The 17,653-nt window shown below is 36.6% G+C and overlaps 1 protein-coding gene and 1 long non-coding RNA gene across 3 annotated transcripts in view; both read right to left on the bottom strand.

The window, feature by feature from the left end:
- BMPR2 (bone morphogenetic protein receptor type 2) overlaps positions 1 to 17,653 on the bottom strand; it is a 152,790-nt gene that overhangs the window by 98,852 nt on the left and 36,285 nt on the right. The gene's annotated exons all lie outside the window — the stretch shown is intronic.
- Positions 6,130 to 10,431, bottom strand: LOC123331995. The gene is made up of 2 exons (XR_006548818.2): positions 8,483 to 10,431; positions 6,130 to 8,392 (listed from the first exon to the last, which is right to left on the bottom strand). It is a non-coding gene; the product is annotated as an uncharacterized LOC123331995 (long non-coding RNA).

The following is a 17,653-nucleotide window of genomic DNA, read 5'->3' as shown; positions in this document are numbered from 1 at the left end:
AACTGAGATATGTGTTCCTCGTGACCAGTAGCAACCTTCTACTGAGATGTGTTCTGGATAGCATGTACCCTTTCTCCAAAATCACTGATATCACCCTCCACCTCTTTTGAACAGCTCCTCAGTCCTATGTTAGACACTGCCTACCAGGCTATAGTCCCCAGTGAAAGTGGAAGTGTTAGTCACTCAGTTGTGTCAATCAACTCTGCGACCGCCAGGCTCCTCTGTCTATGGAATTCTCCAAGTAAGAATACTGAAGTGGGTGGCCATGCACTTCTCCAGGGGAATCCTTCGACAAGGGATTGAACCCAGGTCTCCTGCATTCCATGCAGATTCTTTACCATCTGAGCCACCTGGGAATAGTCCTCAGTAAGATCCCAAATAAAACAGAAATACAACTCTCATATAGTGCATTTTTTATTTTAGTCAACATAACTTCATTTTGATGTTATGTTATAGTGAAAGCTTGATATAGGCCTACTTCTTTAGTTTTTACTTAAAGCTTGTTATAGGTCTACTTCTTTATTTTTTACTTAATCACTTTATTTTGGGCCCATAAATGTATTATATGCTCACTGTAAAACTTCCACTGCAGAAATACATAACGTCCAATTCATCACAAAGCGCAGTGAACGCGACCTCAAAATAGCTCTGACTCCATCTATCTATGTTAATCTGTACCCAACGCACCATCCTAGTTTTGGCTGTCATCATCTCCTGCTGAAACAACTTTGACAGACTCCTTACTAGTTCCTCATCTAGTCTCTACATGATACCAGAGTAATTTTATACTTTATTTTTTATTTTTTTATACTTTAATATATAATACATGCACAGAGTAATATAAAGGTATACCAGGACATATACTTTAAAGTCTCCCCTTCTTCCTAGTCCCAAAGCCATTTTACTGCCTCTTTTTACCAAAATAAACTTGATTATATGTAGTAATAATCCCAAAATCTCCATTGCCTTAAACAACACATTCTAACTCAGAGCCTAAGTAATATATTACTTCCAGCCACTTACTTGAATTGTTAATGTCAGAGTCTCCAGAATTTTTTTTTTATCTTCTTTCTGGCATTTCCTTGATTAATCCTGTGGCTTTTCAGAAGCTTATTAGCCATCTGCTGCTGCTGCTGCTAAGTCGCTTCAGTCGTGTCCGACTCTGTGTGACCCCATAGACGGCAGCCCACTAGGCTCCTCTGTCCCCGGGATTCTCCAGGCAAGAACACTGGAGTGGATTGCCATTGCCTTCTCCAATGCACGAAAGTGAAAAGTGAAAGTGAAGTCGCTCAGTCGTGTCCAACTCTTAGTGACCCCATGGACTGCAGCCTACCAGGCTCCTCCATCCATGGGATTTTCCAGGCAAGAGTATTGGAGTGGGTTGCCATTGCCTTCTCCGATTAGCCATCTAGGTTCCCTATTTTGTGAATGCAAATCCTTTCTCATTTTCCTTTTGAACTACTTTTTTAATGTTTTTCTTATTTTAGATAATAATCCTTATTTGATTATATATTTCACAAATATCTTTCTCAACCTGAGGTTGCTTTTTTCACTTTTGTGATATCTCCAGTTGTACAGAAATAAACAATTTTTAACTAAGTTTTTATTTTTTTTTTTAATCTTTGGCTACTCTGGGTCTTACCTGCTGTGCCAAAGGCTTTCTCTAGTTGCAGTAATGAGGGCTACTCTCTAGTTGAGGTGCACAGGCTTCTCAAAGCAGTGGCTTCTCTTGTGACCACAGGCTCTAGGGCATATGAACTTCATTCAGTAGGTAGTGCACAGACTTTGTTGTTTTGTGGGCATGTGAGATCTTCCTGGACCAGGGACTGAACCCATGTCCCCTGCAGTGGCAGGTGGATTCTAACCACTGGACAATTAGGGAAGTCACAGAATTTTTTTTGTTTTTAATTTTTTGGCCATGCCATATGGCATGAAGGATCTTAGTTCCCCAACTAGGGATTGAACCAACACCCCCTGAACTGGAAGCAGAGTCTTAACCAATGGACTTCCAGGGAAATTCCCTAGAATTTTTAATTTAATGTAATTACATTTATTAATTTTCCTTTATTGTTTTTTATACCTTTTTAAAGAAATCCTTTTCCAGACCACAGTCAAAAAGATAACAGATTTTCTTCAAGCTTTTTCACACACAGATTTTTCCACATATAAGTGTCACTTCTAGTTCATTTCTAATGACCTTCCTCAATCTTAGGTTTTATTCCTCAGATGTTTTGAAATTTAAGTTTGCAGCCTCAGACTTCTTGTCTGTCCTCTCTCTCTCTCCCAACTCCCTCTCACCATTTCATCTCTAGGAGACTTTCAGGTATTTTCCCCCAAATATCTATACTTTGCTTGTAGTCCAAAACTATAATGTCATTTTGAAACTACAACCCTGCAAATATAAAGGGGATGCTGCACATCCAGTCACAGATCAGAGAGACCTTGGCTAAGATCTGGCCATAAAGGTGAAAGTCTTCATTCTGGTGCTCCTTAGGTCCACAGTTAACGAAAAAATTTAAAAAATTTTAACACTGAGAAGAAGCTACTTGTTTTGCCTCCTTTCACGAGAGAACACCTGGGATCAAGACAAGCCTAGTTCTGATGTTGTCACATGGTTACTTTTGGAACCTGCTAACCCTAAAGGATGGAGAAGGCGATGGCACCCGATTCCAGTACTCTTGCCTGGAAAATCCCATGGACGGAGGAGCTTGGTAGGCTGCAGTCCATGGGGTTGCTAAGAGTCGGACATGACTGAGCAACTTCACTTTCACTATTCACTTTCATGCATTGGAGAAGGAAATGGCAACCCACTCCAGTGTTCTTGCCTGGAGAATCCCAGGGTCGGGAGAGCCTGGTGGGCTGCCGTCTATGGGGTCGCACAGAGTCGGACACTACTGACGCAACTTAGCAGCAGCAGCAGCAGCCCTAAGGGAACCTATTTCATACTCATCACTGCCAACTTCCAATCCCAGAGCTTGGCTATTCACAACACTTTGCTCTTCTACTCCACAGAGATGTTACACTTGTTTTTGAGCTTACGCATGTTATCTTCTAATATTATACCTGTCAATGTTGTTTTTGGAACAGAAGTCACATATCAAACTATGAAGTAAGAAACACCTTCACTAACAGTGATATTTTCTGCTTTTTGAAGTGAGCGTAAGACTTCCCTGGCTGTCCAGTGGCTAAGACTCCAAGCTTCCAATAGCAGAGGGCTGAGTTAGATCCCAGGTCAGGGAACTAGATCTCAGAAGCCTCAACTAAAGATCCATATGCCTCAACTAAGACCCAGTGTAGTCAAATAAATAAACATATAAATAAATAAATATTTTTTTAAAAATAAAATGACAATACATGTTATTCACTATACAGTCACTTTTCAAATTCTTGAGTTTTCTTCCTCACCCCACCCAACATGCAAAAAATCAACAGGTGCTCCTACTGCTGCTTTCCCAATATCTATAACTTAGCGGAACTGTCTCTTTTCTTAGGGAGAGACAGTGGCAAAAAGGGGACATTTCTTCTCTGTGGCTGACCTCTAGTGATACTCACCCTTATTGCCTCTAAATTTCTAAACTCCCCTCCCTTAAGCACATTAAAAAATTTTTTTAAATAGTTTTACTACTATATACTATAGAAAATGTTAAGAGTAGTAATTATACAGACTTAGAATTCTGGGGGAGAAACCCTTCAGTGATACATAACTATGTCTGTAAATATACCACTGCCTGATTTTAAAAGAAAAACGCAACTTTTTTTTTAATGAAATGCTAATTTTTTCTTCTATATTGGATCTCATATATTAAAAAAATAACTAAACTTTGTCATTACGACTCTTTCACTCTCCTATAAATGTTTTCATATTCCAGGCAGGATGTAGGGTTACAAATGCGCATTCAGGAATACCAGAGGCCCCGAGTGTATCTGTGTGTGGGTGGGTGGGTATGTGTACACGCACAACTCAGTTGTATCCAACTCTTTGCCACCCTCTGGACTGTAGCCTGCCAGGAAAGAATACCGGAGTGGATTGCAATTTCCTTTTCCATGAGATCTTCCCAACCAAGGGACTGAACCCGCATCTCTTGCGTCTCTTGCACTGGAAGGCAGATTCTTTACCACTGCACAGGAAATCCTGCAGGTCCCATCCTTCAACTTAAACCCAGAATACTTAATTAGAAGCAACATTAGAAAGAAGTTTCTGGATATGTAAGACTAATCAATAAAATTCACTAAGTTTGTGTATAAATTAATTTCATTAACTGTGCTATATTATTTAGTAAAAATACTCTCTTTAAGCTTAATTTTGCAATTGCTCAATATTTCTTAGGATATGTGTATCTCAAATAGAGGTTAGACCTTTTCATTATTGTCTATGGTAAGTCTTCTATTTTTTCTTAGTCTCTTATTTTAGAGACATCCTAATTCCTCTGTTTATGGTAAGCAATAAGCAGCACTAGGCAATTAATTAACCAATTCTACCTCTGAGAGAAAAAGAAAAGGGATAAGTAAGCATTGTTAATAGAAATATTCTGATTCCTTTTGAAGTAAATGCATATCATTCCCTTCTTTTATTTATATAATAAATTGTTTTCTAATGTCTCACTGTGCTTTTTGGAAAACAAATAGTAGTGAAAAGCCTAAGAATCAACAAGATACTGTTTTCTTCTGAAAACATTAGATACACTAAATATGTAAGATCTTACTTACAGAAACTGAAACTCTAATGTTTCCCATTTTCTACTCTAGGCTGTACTTAAAAAGCCCAGAAGAGAAGCAACAAAAATTACCTAGAAAAAGTTATCCTAATTAGAATATTCATTTAAATAAATCAATCACTAAAGAAAAAGGTATTTAAAATTTAAAACAAAACAGTACATGATATTCAATTTTACCTTAAAATCAAGGCAATTTAATTATCAAATAGAAAGATGTGAGGGGAAAACTCACTATTCCTGGAATCTAACAATCACAGTTTTTTATATGATATTTCTTAGGCAAAGCAGACAGTAAGAATCTAAAAAGAAAACAGAATTTGGAGCCAGACCATGAATTTTGGCTATTATATTGTGTCTAAACACATTTTTTTCATTCGTAAGAGTATGGATGCTTTTGTAGGATTTGGTGAGAGCAGAACACATATAACACATATATAATTAATAATATATAAAATATGTAATATCACTAATAATATATGTAATTTATAATACAGAACACAGGTATCATAATAACACACATACACAGAGAATTGATTCTTATATGTTCTATAAAGTTGCTGCAAACACTGAATTAGAAAATAATGAACTGGAAGAAAATCAGGGTTAGATTCCTAAAGCCTCTGGTCACAACATTTTCATCAACCAAATATATAATACTGTTCTGTGTCTGTATGTCTCTGCTTAATAAACCTTATCTAATATATATTAAACCTTTTTTAATATATATTGTGGCTACATTAACACTGAACTCATGACCAACAGCACTACAACTAATGTCTGAATGAAGTTTATCTAGTATTTTCTCCACAAGGAGAAAAGTCTTCTTGCATTTAGGAACACCAGACAAACTCACAGTACTACATCTGCAGGCCATTTTAAGCAGTGAAATCATCAACGAAAATGAGAAAATGTGGCAAATAAACAGACCATGGAAAGGACATTTGTTTATAATTTAAGAACTGAAACAAGGCAGTGCATTGCCTTGTTTGACCTCAAGTGGGAACATTCACATCAGATGACTCAAATTTTTCACAGTTCTGCGTATGTCCACAAGTGACCACGAAAGTGCCACAAGTATCCATTTGAGGGCTTACAAATTTTAATGAGTAGATGAATCTGCAAATAAATCACTACAAATAATGAGGATCAACTGTCCTATACTTACACATAGAGGCAAATGATAAATACACATGTAAAAAATAGTCTTCTTCATGCTTCAATTACATAATCCTAGAACTACCCATGAAAGAGTAATTACAGAAGACACTGGATCCATCATAGGTAGAAGAAAAGTAAGTTCGAGAAAAAAAATTTTAAATAGTGTGGTTAGTGCTTATATAAACTCTAGTTTTCCTTCAAGATTTATTATCTCCTGATTATAAAATTTAAAAAACACTTCTTGCCTGTATTTTTATTGAGAATTATTGGTGACACATACAAGTTACATCTTCAAATTATGACAAAACATACCTTAATAAGTGATGACAGACTGGACTAATATTCCCACCATAGAAAAAGTACTGATATAACCTCTAGCAAATGAGGAAATATGCGAGAACACTTTGAATACTATAAAATACTACTAAAATTCAAAGTGATAATTGTTGATCTTGGCAAAGCTCCTCAGAAATATAACGGATATTTTCTTTATAAGACTTAAAATAAGGGCAGAAAATCCATTCCATTTGGCACAAAGCCAATAGGACAGTAGCACTGTTGTAAATTATCCATTTTAAAATGAGGTTAATAAGTAATGCGGGAGCCTGCAGTATGCTGTAGTTCATTTCCACAGACACTGAAAAAAAATTTTAGCATGTAAAATACATTGGCCCCTATGGAGAATATTCAGAAAACTATCATTTGTACACCCAGGCAGGCTCTGACAAACTTCATCTAAAGACAAAGATAGTAGACAGAAATATATCATAGGACAATTTTAGTATATATAACATTAAGTTAGTAATATATAAATTATAGAATAATAGCTATACTCTAATGATTGATCTCTGGACGTGTACTCCAAAGTGAAAAGAGTATAGTTCTAAGTTCTTGATCATAAATATAAAGAGTATTTGTGATACTGATGGGGTTCAAAACACCACTCTAAAATATGGTACCTTTGTATATTGAATATATTAAGCTGAAGGAATCTGACTAACAACAGATGCAGGAAGGGCTTTCTGATCTCCCCCATCTCTTCTGAAGCAGGTCAAAAAACCTCTAGATGAGAGGTGTCACCCCTATACCTGGAGGAAAAAAGAGCATCCTTGACTCAAAGCCAGAGGTCTTACTCTGTTTCCCCCTAGTTTACTACCTTCATAGCTCGTATCCCATTGTCCTATCACATTTCTCACAATTCCCCACGCTTCATCAAACCTAGTGTAAGGCTGCTCAAGCTCTTCTACTTCTCTATATATTCATTCTATTAATTTTTGAGAATTTGATACTGAAACTCCAACTAAAAATCTTAATTTATCTACTTTAAAAAAATTGTAATATATAGTGAAACTATATGTAACTTTGTTCCTTATCTTCCCAGTCTCCTGTAAATATGTTATATTTCAATAATTTTTAAAAATTAAAATTAAAAAAAAACACCTAGAAGACATCTTTGAAAAAAAAGAATGCCCAGGCTTATCTGCTTCTTAGGGCCTCATTTCCTGGTGAAAGCTCCTATGTCGTGTACAACACCAAAAAATTGTTTTAATTTTTAAAAATAATAAATGTGTATGCCTTTCTGCTGTTAATCAGTCTTTTTTAACAGAGCCCTAGTCAAGACACAAAAGGTAGAGAAAATGGCCTTTTCTTCCCTACAATACTATTCTGTTTGCAAACATATGATACCCTCAGCCTCAACCTAAGACTTCAAGTCAAACTGAAAACAGCCTATGTAAACAAGGATAAACCAGAAAATGAAGTAAACTCAGAATTCAGTATCTACAATGACTCTCACACCAAACAGTGCTATAAACTGTAAAATCAGTAACATATTGGAAGGACACCAAGATTTATGAGAACCAACACCAAAAAGATGTCTTTTAATATCTTATACTGGGAAGATTACTCTCCTGCTGTGCAGATACCATATCAAAGCACGGTTTTTCCAAAAGCTTTAATTTAAGCCATCCTAAAATGATACAGGGGCAGTGCAAAGACACTTGTAAGTGTATTCCAGTACAGATACAAGAGAAGTTATATATAAAGTATCACATGTCCACCCAGGTAGAGCTTTATTATGTCTGATTTACTGATAATATTTCTACTTATTTGTCCAATACAAGTATATATTAAAGTAGAAAAAACCCAACAATACAGTATCTGGGTATAATATTTTTTGTCTTTAACTTTATGGTTTTTCAAAGTAACTTAAGCTTATTCTTTTCCTCTCTAACCTCCCTCACTATGATTATATATTACTCATTTATAATACAATTAGGTTATTACTTACATATCTTTTTGAGTTCTTTCCACATCCTGTTTGATCTAAATGATTTGTTTTTTGAATCACATACCTGCTTGCATGAGGATTTAAGAATACTTTGTTCCTTTGACTAATGAATGGGAAAGGAAAGAAAACTTATCTCCTTGACAAAAAAAAAACATAATGTTCCTGATATTAATGAATCAATTCAAGACATTCCAGGCATCCAGACACAGAATGCTCCATCCCCCGTATTCTAAAATAAAAATATAAAACAAAGTAGATAAAGTGATAGATAAAAAGAAAAAAAAAAAATTCCATATACAACTATTGTCTGATGCTTTACCCTGTGTTTCGCAGATACTTCAAGTGGAATGTGAAATAAAAACATGGGTAGACTTCCTGTTTCCTTTTAGGTCCGACGCCCTATTTCCTGCTTCTTTCAAATCTAAAAGATAGAAGACTGATTAGAGTCCCTAATATAATTACTACTAATGCTTACAAGAATCTAAATTTTTATTTATTTTAAAAACACTTGCTGCCCACATCCTCTGTGCCAGGCACAGTGCTAAGTGCATCACATACATTTATTTATTTAACTAAATGAAAGCTTTGGGGAAGACCCACTAACTCTCCTATATCACTGATTTGTTTCTTCCCTAGATTTATATACCACTGTGCCAGTACAATTAACATCCAATGATAAAAAAAAAAACAAACAACAAATTTGTCAAGATCAATCTGTTATGAGAAGCAATTTAACTGACCAGTGCAGATGGATGGATATTTGATAGTTAGAAGTAAGAAGCACCCATAGATATATGATTTCTATGAGAAAAAGAACATATGGAATTATTTTATAACGTAAAATTACAAAGCTTTTAAAAAACATTTTTTAGAGAGTATTTTATACAACACAATCCAGACTTTTGGACACCAAGACCTGGCATTACATCTTTTAGCATTTTATTCATCATGCCACATAACTATAGTCAAGAGTTATGCATTATTTTTAGATAACCGATTTATTTTCCCTCAGTGAATTCTATTTTTCTTATGAAATTCTGAGTTTAAAAACCTCTTTAAAAAAAAATAAAAACCTCTTTAAGGGAGTTCCCTGATGGCCCGTGGTTAGGATTTTCACTGGGTTTTCACTGTCATGGACCAGGTTCAAACCCTAGTTAGGGAACTGAGAGCCCATAAGCACCACTGCATGGTGCCACTCCCTCCCCAGAGAACCTCTTCAAAACATTAGCTGTGTAACTCCTAGGTATAATATATATGCAGAATACAATGTGAACACAGTACTATTAAGGAGAAGTACCTGAACTAGATGGATCACACCAATATTCACGCAAGGTGCCACAAATGGACAGAACAAATATTAGCATGGAGAATGATGTCTGCACAGGTCCTGCTCAGATAGACAATCCCAGACCTCAGCCACTACCAATACCAATTACAGCATCACCACAGCTGGAAATTTATTAGAACACTGTTGCTGCCCCTGTGTATGAACCAGCACACACTGGTGATAAAGTCAAAACAGTTGAATTACCAAGTCACAGCCTCTAATACCACGTCTAACTTCAAGTTTGTATGACAAACTTGTATGTTTTTGTATGACAAGTTTGTATGACACCATGACCCAAAAAGTCTCCGAATCTCTGGCACAGAGATTTACTTACTCATTGATGTTCAATTTTGTTTGGTTTTCATTAAAATCAGGTTCAAATTATAATGGATTAATTAACTTCATGTAGAGAGAAATTTTAATTTGACAAACATATTCCACACTCATGAAACTATGCTCATGTCCCAGAAAACAGGACTTGTATTCTGGTTCTTCAATTCCTATTAAACAATTTAATTCTATGCAAAAGGTTAATATCAATTTCCTTAACTAACTGGTTACAACCTGGGGTCCTTCTGACAATTATCTACCAAAAAGGACTAGCAAGGATCCTCAGAAAAATAAAAGTCTCTTCCCCAGCCACAGAGCACAAAGACTACTCTAACAATTTTTATTTGGAGAAGAGGGCGCTCAAGAGGCCACAGTTTGCTTGGCACTCAGAAGGTGATGGTGTTCTATGAAACATGAACAACCAAAGAGCACTATCATATCCTTTCTTACTCCTATTAGTTCTCCATTTTAGGCGACCACTTATGCAGAATATGATGACAAAAAAAAGTTAATAATTTCTATTTTCTCTTACTGCTGCTACTGCTGCTGCTAAGTCGCTTCAGTCGTGTCCGACTCTGTGCGACCCCAGAGACGGCAGCCCACCAGGCTTCCCCGTCCCTGGGATTCTCCAGGCAAGAACACTGGAGTGAGTTGCCATTTCTTTCTCCAATGCATGAAAGTGAAAAGTGAAAGTGAAGTCGCTCAGTCGTGTCCGACAGACCCCATGGACTGCAGCCCACCAGGCTCCTCTGTCCATGGGACTTTCCAGGCAAAAGTACTGGAGTGGGATGCCATTGCCTTCTATTCATCAGTAAGCCAATATGCATGTATCAAGAAATAAAAACAACTGAGTTAGTTTTGTGTTTCTACTGTTTTGGTAAAAACTACACATGCAAGAACAAGTTATAAAATATAATTGTATAATTTCAGTGCTTCCACAAATAAGTTAAATACTCTTTTATTTTCATTTAAATGGGCATCGTGCAAATATTAAAAATGAATGGTAAAATGTATGATAATGATTTAAATTTTTTATTTTTATTTTCTTAAAATGACATTAAATGAAAAAATTTAAAACCCTATGACAAGTCAAAGGAAAGATATGGAAGAAAAAACTATATATTTTACTGCCTTTAGTGGCTTTTTTTTCATTCTTTTTGAACAAAGGGACCCAAACTTTCACTTTGCCCTTGGTCCCACAAATTATGTAGTGCCCTCAACCTTTCCATGTTTGGACTTCTAATGAATGAATAAAAGCATGATAGCAGAGGAAACTGCTTAACAGTTAAACAGTACTAACTACCATATCTGATTTTCTCTTTAGGCTTCAGGAACACAAACTTCATTAGTGTTCAATTCATGGTATAATAAGAAAAAGCTGGGAACCAATGCTCTAAATCGAGTTCAGTAAGTATTCAGACATAGTCTGACATGATAAAAGATAGCTCTTGAGGGAAGGTGACAGCCTTTGACACAGCCTGAATTATAATAGTCTTTTTCTATCTATTATAATATTTTTTTAAGAGTAAAAATTTTAACCAAGTCACATTCTACAAAACATACTCCTACAAGCATGAAACACATGCCTAACTATACAATAACAAAATATTAAAACATACTATGTCAATTTTAAAGTTAAAATACTATCCTAATAAATAAGTCATCAAGTCAGATAGGAGTCACTACCTTTTAGAGTTAGAAAGGCTCAACTTCAACTTCTCATTTTAAAAGAACAAAGTCTAGAAAAGTTAAATGACTAAAGTCTAGAAAAGTTAAATGATTTACCAAGTTCACAGAGTAAGAATGGAAATCTAGATCATTTGGATCCTAAGTTTTTTTCTGCCCAATACACTGTAGTGAATTAATTGAAAACAGTTTGCTAAATCAAACTGAATCACTATTTTATATTCTTTTAATTTTCTATAAGGAGAAAAAAGTTTTGAATTCTCTGATACTGAAAAAGTATCAAGCAAGCACAGTATAAGATATCCCAAAGCTAAAGCTTAGTTTCCCATGGAAATTACTCTGGCCAGTGTTCAAAAGGTGGTGTGAAACTTTAATCCTGGCAAAGAGATCTAAATTGATTTGCTAGGTCCATTGAAACAAAAGTACCACAAACCTGGTGGCTTATCCAACAGAAAATTTATTGTCTTCTCAGTTGTGGAAAGTAGAAATTTGAAATCAAGACATCAGCATGTTTGGTTCCTCCTGAAGACTATTAGGGGAAAATCTGTTCTGCTTTTCTTAGCTTCTGGTAATTTCGTGGCAATCATTAGTAATTCCTTGGCTTACAAATCTCTACCTTCATCTTCACGTGGTACTCCCCCATACACATGTGTGTCCAAATTTTCCCTTTTTATAAGGACACAAATCATACTGGATTACAGGTTGGCCTTATTCTAGTATGGCCTCATCTTAACCAATTACACCTGCATTAACCTTATTTCCAAATAAGGGCATGCTCTTAGGTAAAGGGGATTAGGACTTCAATGCATAAATTTGTAAGGGACAAAATTGAACCCATAACAGAATTTTAACTAGAAATCCATGAATGTGCTCTAGGAGACCAATCACAAGCTCCTGAATTGTTCACAACTTTGAGTGACAGTGTGCTTATGTGACCCTGTAAGTGTTTGAGTACATATGTGTGGGTCATGTGATAAAAGAGGGTACATAGATTTCATCAGATTCTTACATGAATCAGCCAGTTCAGTCACCCAGTCGTATCTGACTCTTTGCGACCCCATGAACCGCAGCACACCAGGCTTCCCTGTCCATTACCAACTCCTGGAATTCACCCAAACCCATGTCCATTGAATCGGTGATGCCATCCAACCATCTCATCCTCTGTCGTCCCCTTCTCCTCCTGCCCTCAATCCTTCCCAGCATCAGGGTCTTTTCAAATCAGTCAGCTCTTCGCATCAGGTAGCCAAAGTATTGGAGTTTCAGCTTCAACATCAATCCTTCCAATGAATATTCAGGGCTGATCTCCTTTAGGATGGACTGGTTGGATCTCCCTGCAGTCCCAGGGACTCTCAAGAGTCTTCTCCAACACCATAGTTCAAAAGCATCAATTCTTCAGCACTCAGCCCTCTTTTGGAGAAGGCAATGGCAACCCACTCCAGTACTCTTGCCTGGAAAATCCCATGGATGGAGGAGCCTGGTAGGCTGCAGTCCATGGGATGCGAAGAGTCGGACATGACTGAGCTACTTCACTTTCACTTTTCACTGTCATATATTGGAGAAGGAAATGGCAACCCACTCCAGTGTTCCTGCTTGGAGAATCCCAAGGAAGGCGGAGCCTGGTGGGCTGCCATCTATGGGGTTGCACAGAGTCAGACACAACTGAAGCGACAAAGCAGCAGCAGCCCTCTTTATAGTCCAACTCTCACATCCATACATGACCAATGGAAAAACCATAGCCTTGACTAGATGGACCTTTGTTGACAAAGTAATGTCTCTGCTTTTCAATATGCTGTCTAGGCTGGTCATAACTTTCCTTCCAAGGAGTAAGCATCTTTTAATTTCATGGCTGCAATCACCATCTGCAGTGATTTTGGAGCCCAGAGAAATAATGTCAGCCACTGTTTTCACTGTTTCCCCATCTATTTGCCATGAAGTGATGGGACTGGATGCCATGATCTTAGTTTTCTGAATGTTGAGCTTTAAGCCAACCTTTATACTCTCCTCTTTCACCTTCATCAAGAGGCTCTTTAGTTCTTCTTCACTTTCTGCCATAAGGGTAGTGTCATCTGCATATCTGAGGTTATTGATATTTCTCCTGGCAATCTTGATTCCAGCCTGTGCTTCCTCCTCGACTTTCAATGAAAAGGAAGGAATCACCAGCCTAAGTGAAAAATCATTGGACTGAGGGTTTATAATGTTCCAAGACTCCTACAACCTTTAGCTGATAAGAGCAATTCATTACTTCTAGAAGAACTGGATCCCAGTACTTATCATCATTCTTTGTTATGCAACAGAAATACCTGTGCTTCCCATTTTGCCACACAAAATATTAAAAAGGCAATTATTTAATAAAAGACTAGATTTAATAAAACTAATTTCTGTAACTTCAAGTAAGTGATATTAAGTCAACTGGGTGGTTGTGTTTCACTTTATTTAGTGAAGATCACAGTGAACGCTAGAACAGTCTGATGTCAACACCTTGAGTTGTGCTAAGGAACCAGCTATTTTACTTTCAATTGCTTTTACAGTACAAGTATCAACACAGTGAAAAAAGCAAGTAACATCCTAGAACTATGCTAAAAATATGTTTGACCTCACAGATCCTCTGAAAGGCTCTTAAAGACTCTCCAGAGATCCTTACTTAAAGCTTTAAAGACTTAATCTAAAAGTCTGCTAAACCCATCTGACACAATAAATTAAACAATAAGTTACTGTGTAAAAGTCTCTTCTACCACCCACTTCTACCTCATACCACCTGCTCCTCTTTAGACTCAGAGAAGGCTGGGGGAATCAACCAACTAAGTGTCTGGCTATAATCAGCACTAGCTAAATGAAGTCCTGGCAACTTTTAGGCATTACAGCCTTCCCCTAAATGAGAGGAACCACAGGCCAAATTGTGCTAACGATAGAGAATTTTACAAAAAACCACTCTTGAATCCTTTTTGCTGCATGTTCATTTTAAGCAACCACTCTATTTTCTAACATTTTACTGCATCATAATTACAGAACAATCCTAAAAGTAAAATGTAGATTGTCTTAAAATCATTTAGCAACAAAAACTAAACTACACTTATTTGTTAAGAAGCTAGGTTAATATATGTGAGATTCCTTGGTTGCTGCTACATGATTCCTTAAACTGGCACTTGAACAATTTCTGGACACTATATGTGCTAAAGATTAACATTTGGCTTAACTTTTGGCTTTAAAAAATAAAACTCTAAAAAATACTGCTCACTTATATCAACTGAAATGTTACATAATAAAGATTTATCATGTTACTGACTTCTACCAAAGGAATCACTGACTAAATACATATGTATTCTAAGGATTAGCAACCTATTCAAAATAAAGATGAAGCTATTTTCACTGGCATGCAAAACGTGGAATAAATGTGATCTTACTGAAAGACACCTTCAAAATTAACAGAACAAAATCACTTCTGTCTATTTTCATTTCAGAATACTTTTCCACTGAAATTCCTAGTACATTTTATCTGTACCAGCTATCAGAAAAATTTGCACCCACTATAGTTTAAAAAATCTACAACTGGCAAAAAAAACAAAACTCTCTAACTCACTTTTAGAACCATCATCCTTTCAGGTACTGCCACTATATGCCATCCAACTTTATGATTACATGATGGCAGGAGATGAGATGAGAGATACTGCTGACAATCTTCACTAGTTTCCCTTCATTCACTGCTGATGAGTGATGGGTGGTAAGCAAACAGACATCTGTATACTGGACAGGTCCATTGACATCTAACTGAAATAAAGCTGCCAACCTTTGCCTGGCTTAGATAATAAGAATATTATAAAATGTTCATTTCATTGTATGCTCTTTCATTTAACTTCCAATTTTTTGATTATGGCATGTATTCTTCTGAACTACTTTTACCTTTTTAAGTTAATAATTTAAAACTATTTTATCTAAATCAAGCTTAATTTAGAGAGTTTAAAATTCAATATTAGAATTAGAGAATAAAGAAGTAGAATTAATTTAAATATGAAAGAGTTTGAATTGACTTACCTGAATAATAGAACACAAAAAACTAATCAAAAATAAGTCTCACAAGTAGTAACTAATTTAATAATTGAGAATTTCTAGTGATAAAGCTGAAGACTTTTGACACTATGTCAGTTCTGTTCAGTTGCTCAGATGTGTCCGACTCTTTGAGACCCCATGGACTGCAGCATGCCAGGCTTCCCTGTACATCACCAACTCCCAGAGCTTGCTCAAACTCCTGTCCATCAAGTCAGTAATGCCATCCAATCATTTCATCCTCTGCCGATGCCTTCTCCTTCTGTCTTCACTCTTTCTCAGTATCAAGGTCTTTTCTAATGAGTCAGTTCTTCACATCAGGTGGCCAAAGTATTGGACCTTCAGCTTCATTATAAGTCCTTCCAATGAATATTCAGAATTGATTTCTTTTAGGATGGACTGGTTGGATCTCCTTGCAGTCCAAGGGTCTCTCAAGAGTCTTATCCAACATCAGAGTTCAAAGCATCAATTCCTCAGTGCTCAGCTTTCTTTATGGTCCAACTCTCACATCCATAAAAGACTACTGGAAAAATCACAGCTGTGACAAGAGAGACCTTTGTTAACAAAGCTTTTTAATATGCTGTCTAGGTAGGTCATAGCTTTTCTTCCAAGAAGCAAGCATCTTTTAACTTCATGGCCACAGTCACCATCTGCAGTGATTTTGGAGCACCCCCAAAATAAAGTCTGTCACTGTTTGCATTGTTTCCCCATTTATTTGTCATGCAGTGATGGGACCGGATGCCATGATCTTAATTTTTTAATGTTGAGTTTTAAGCCAACTTTTTCACTCTCCTCTTACTTTCATCAAGAGGCTCTTTAGTTGCTCTTTGCTTTTTGCCATAAGGGTGGTGTCATCTGCATATCTGAAGCTACGGATATTTCTCTTGGCAGTCTTGATTCCAGCTTGTGCTTCATCCAGCCCAGCATTTTGCATGATATACTCTGCATATAAGTTAAATAAGCAGGGTGACAATATACAGCCGTGACGCACTCCTTTTCCAATTGTGAACCAGTCCTTGCTGCATGTCCAGTTCTAACAGTTGCTTCTTGACCTGGATACAGATTTTTCAGGAGGCAGATCAGGTGGTCTGGTATTCCCATCTCTTGAAGAATTTTCCAGTTTATTGTGATCCACAAAGTCAAAGGCTTTAGCGTAGTCAATGAAGCAGATGTTTTTCTGGAATTCTCTTGCTTTTTCTACGATCTATCAGATGTTGGCAATTTGATGTCTGTTCCATTACCTCTTCTTAATCCAGCTTGAACATCTGGAAGTTCATGGTTCACATACTGTTGAAGCCTGGCTTGGAGAATTTTGAGTATTACTTTGCTAGCGTGTGAGATGAGTGCAACTGTGCGGTAGTCTGAACATTCTTTGACATTGCCTTTCTTTGGGATTTGAATGAAAATTGACCTTTTCCAGTCCTGTGGCCATTGCTGAGTTTTCCAAATTTGCTGGCATATTGACTGCAGCACTTTCACAGCATCATCTGTCAGGATATGAAATAGCTCAGCTGGAAGTCCATCACCTCCACAAGCTTTGTTCATAGTGATGCTTCCTAAGGCCCACTTGACTTCACACTCCAGGATGCCTGATTGTACATGAGTAATCACACCATCATGGTTACCTGGGTCATGAAGACCTTTTTTTGTATAGTTCTACTGTGTATTCTTGCCACCTCTTCTTATTATCTTCTGCTTCTGTTAGGTCCATACCATTTCTGTCCTTTATGGTGCCCATCTTTGCATAAAATGTTCCCTTGGTATCTCTAATTTTCTTGAAGAGATCTCTAGCCCTTCCCATTCTGTTGTTTTCCTCTATTCCTTTGCATTGATTGCTGAGGAAGGCTTTCTTATCTCTCCTTCCTATTCTTTGGAACTCTACATTCAGATGGATATATCTTTCTTTTTCTCCTTTGCCTTTCATTTCTCTTCTTTTCTCAGCTATTTTAAGCTATTTCAAACTATATACTATTCAGCTAATTTATTTTGAGACTTGGGCATAACTACTGTTTTTTACAGAAGTCACTATGTAGGAATAAAAACAAATTTTAAAATTCTCATTACATATAGTAAAACCATTATGTTTATTAACCACGGAAATACAAC

Source organism: Bubalus bubalis, chromosome 2, assembly GCF_019923935.1.
Source record: "Bubalus bubalis isolate 160015118507 breed Murrah chromosome 2, NDDB_SH_1, whole genome shotgun sequence".
NCBI classification, from domain to species: Eukaryota; Metazoa; Chordata; class Mammalia; order Artiodactyla; family Bovidae; genus Bubalus; species Bubalus bubalis.
The sequence above is the reverse complement of the archived record's forward strand: the minus strand, read 5'-3'. Positions and strand labels throughout refer to the sequence as shown.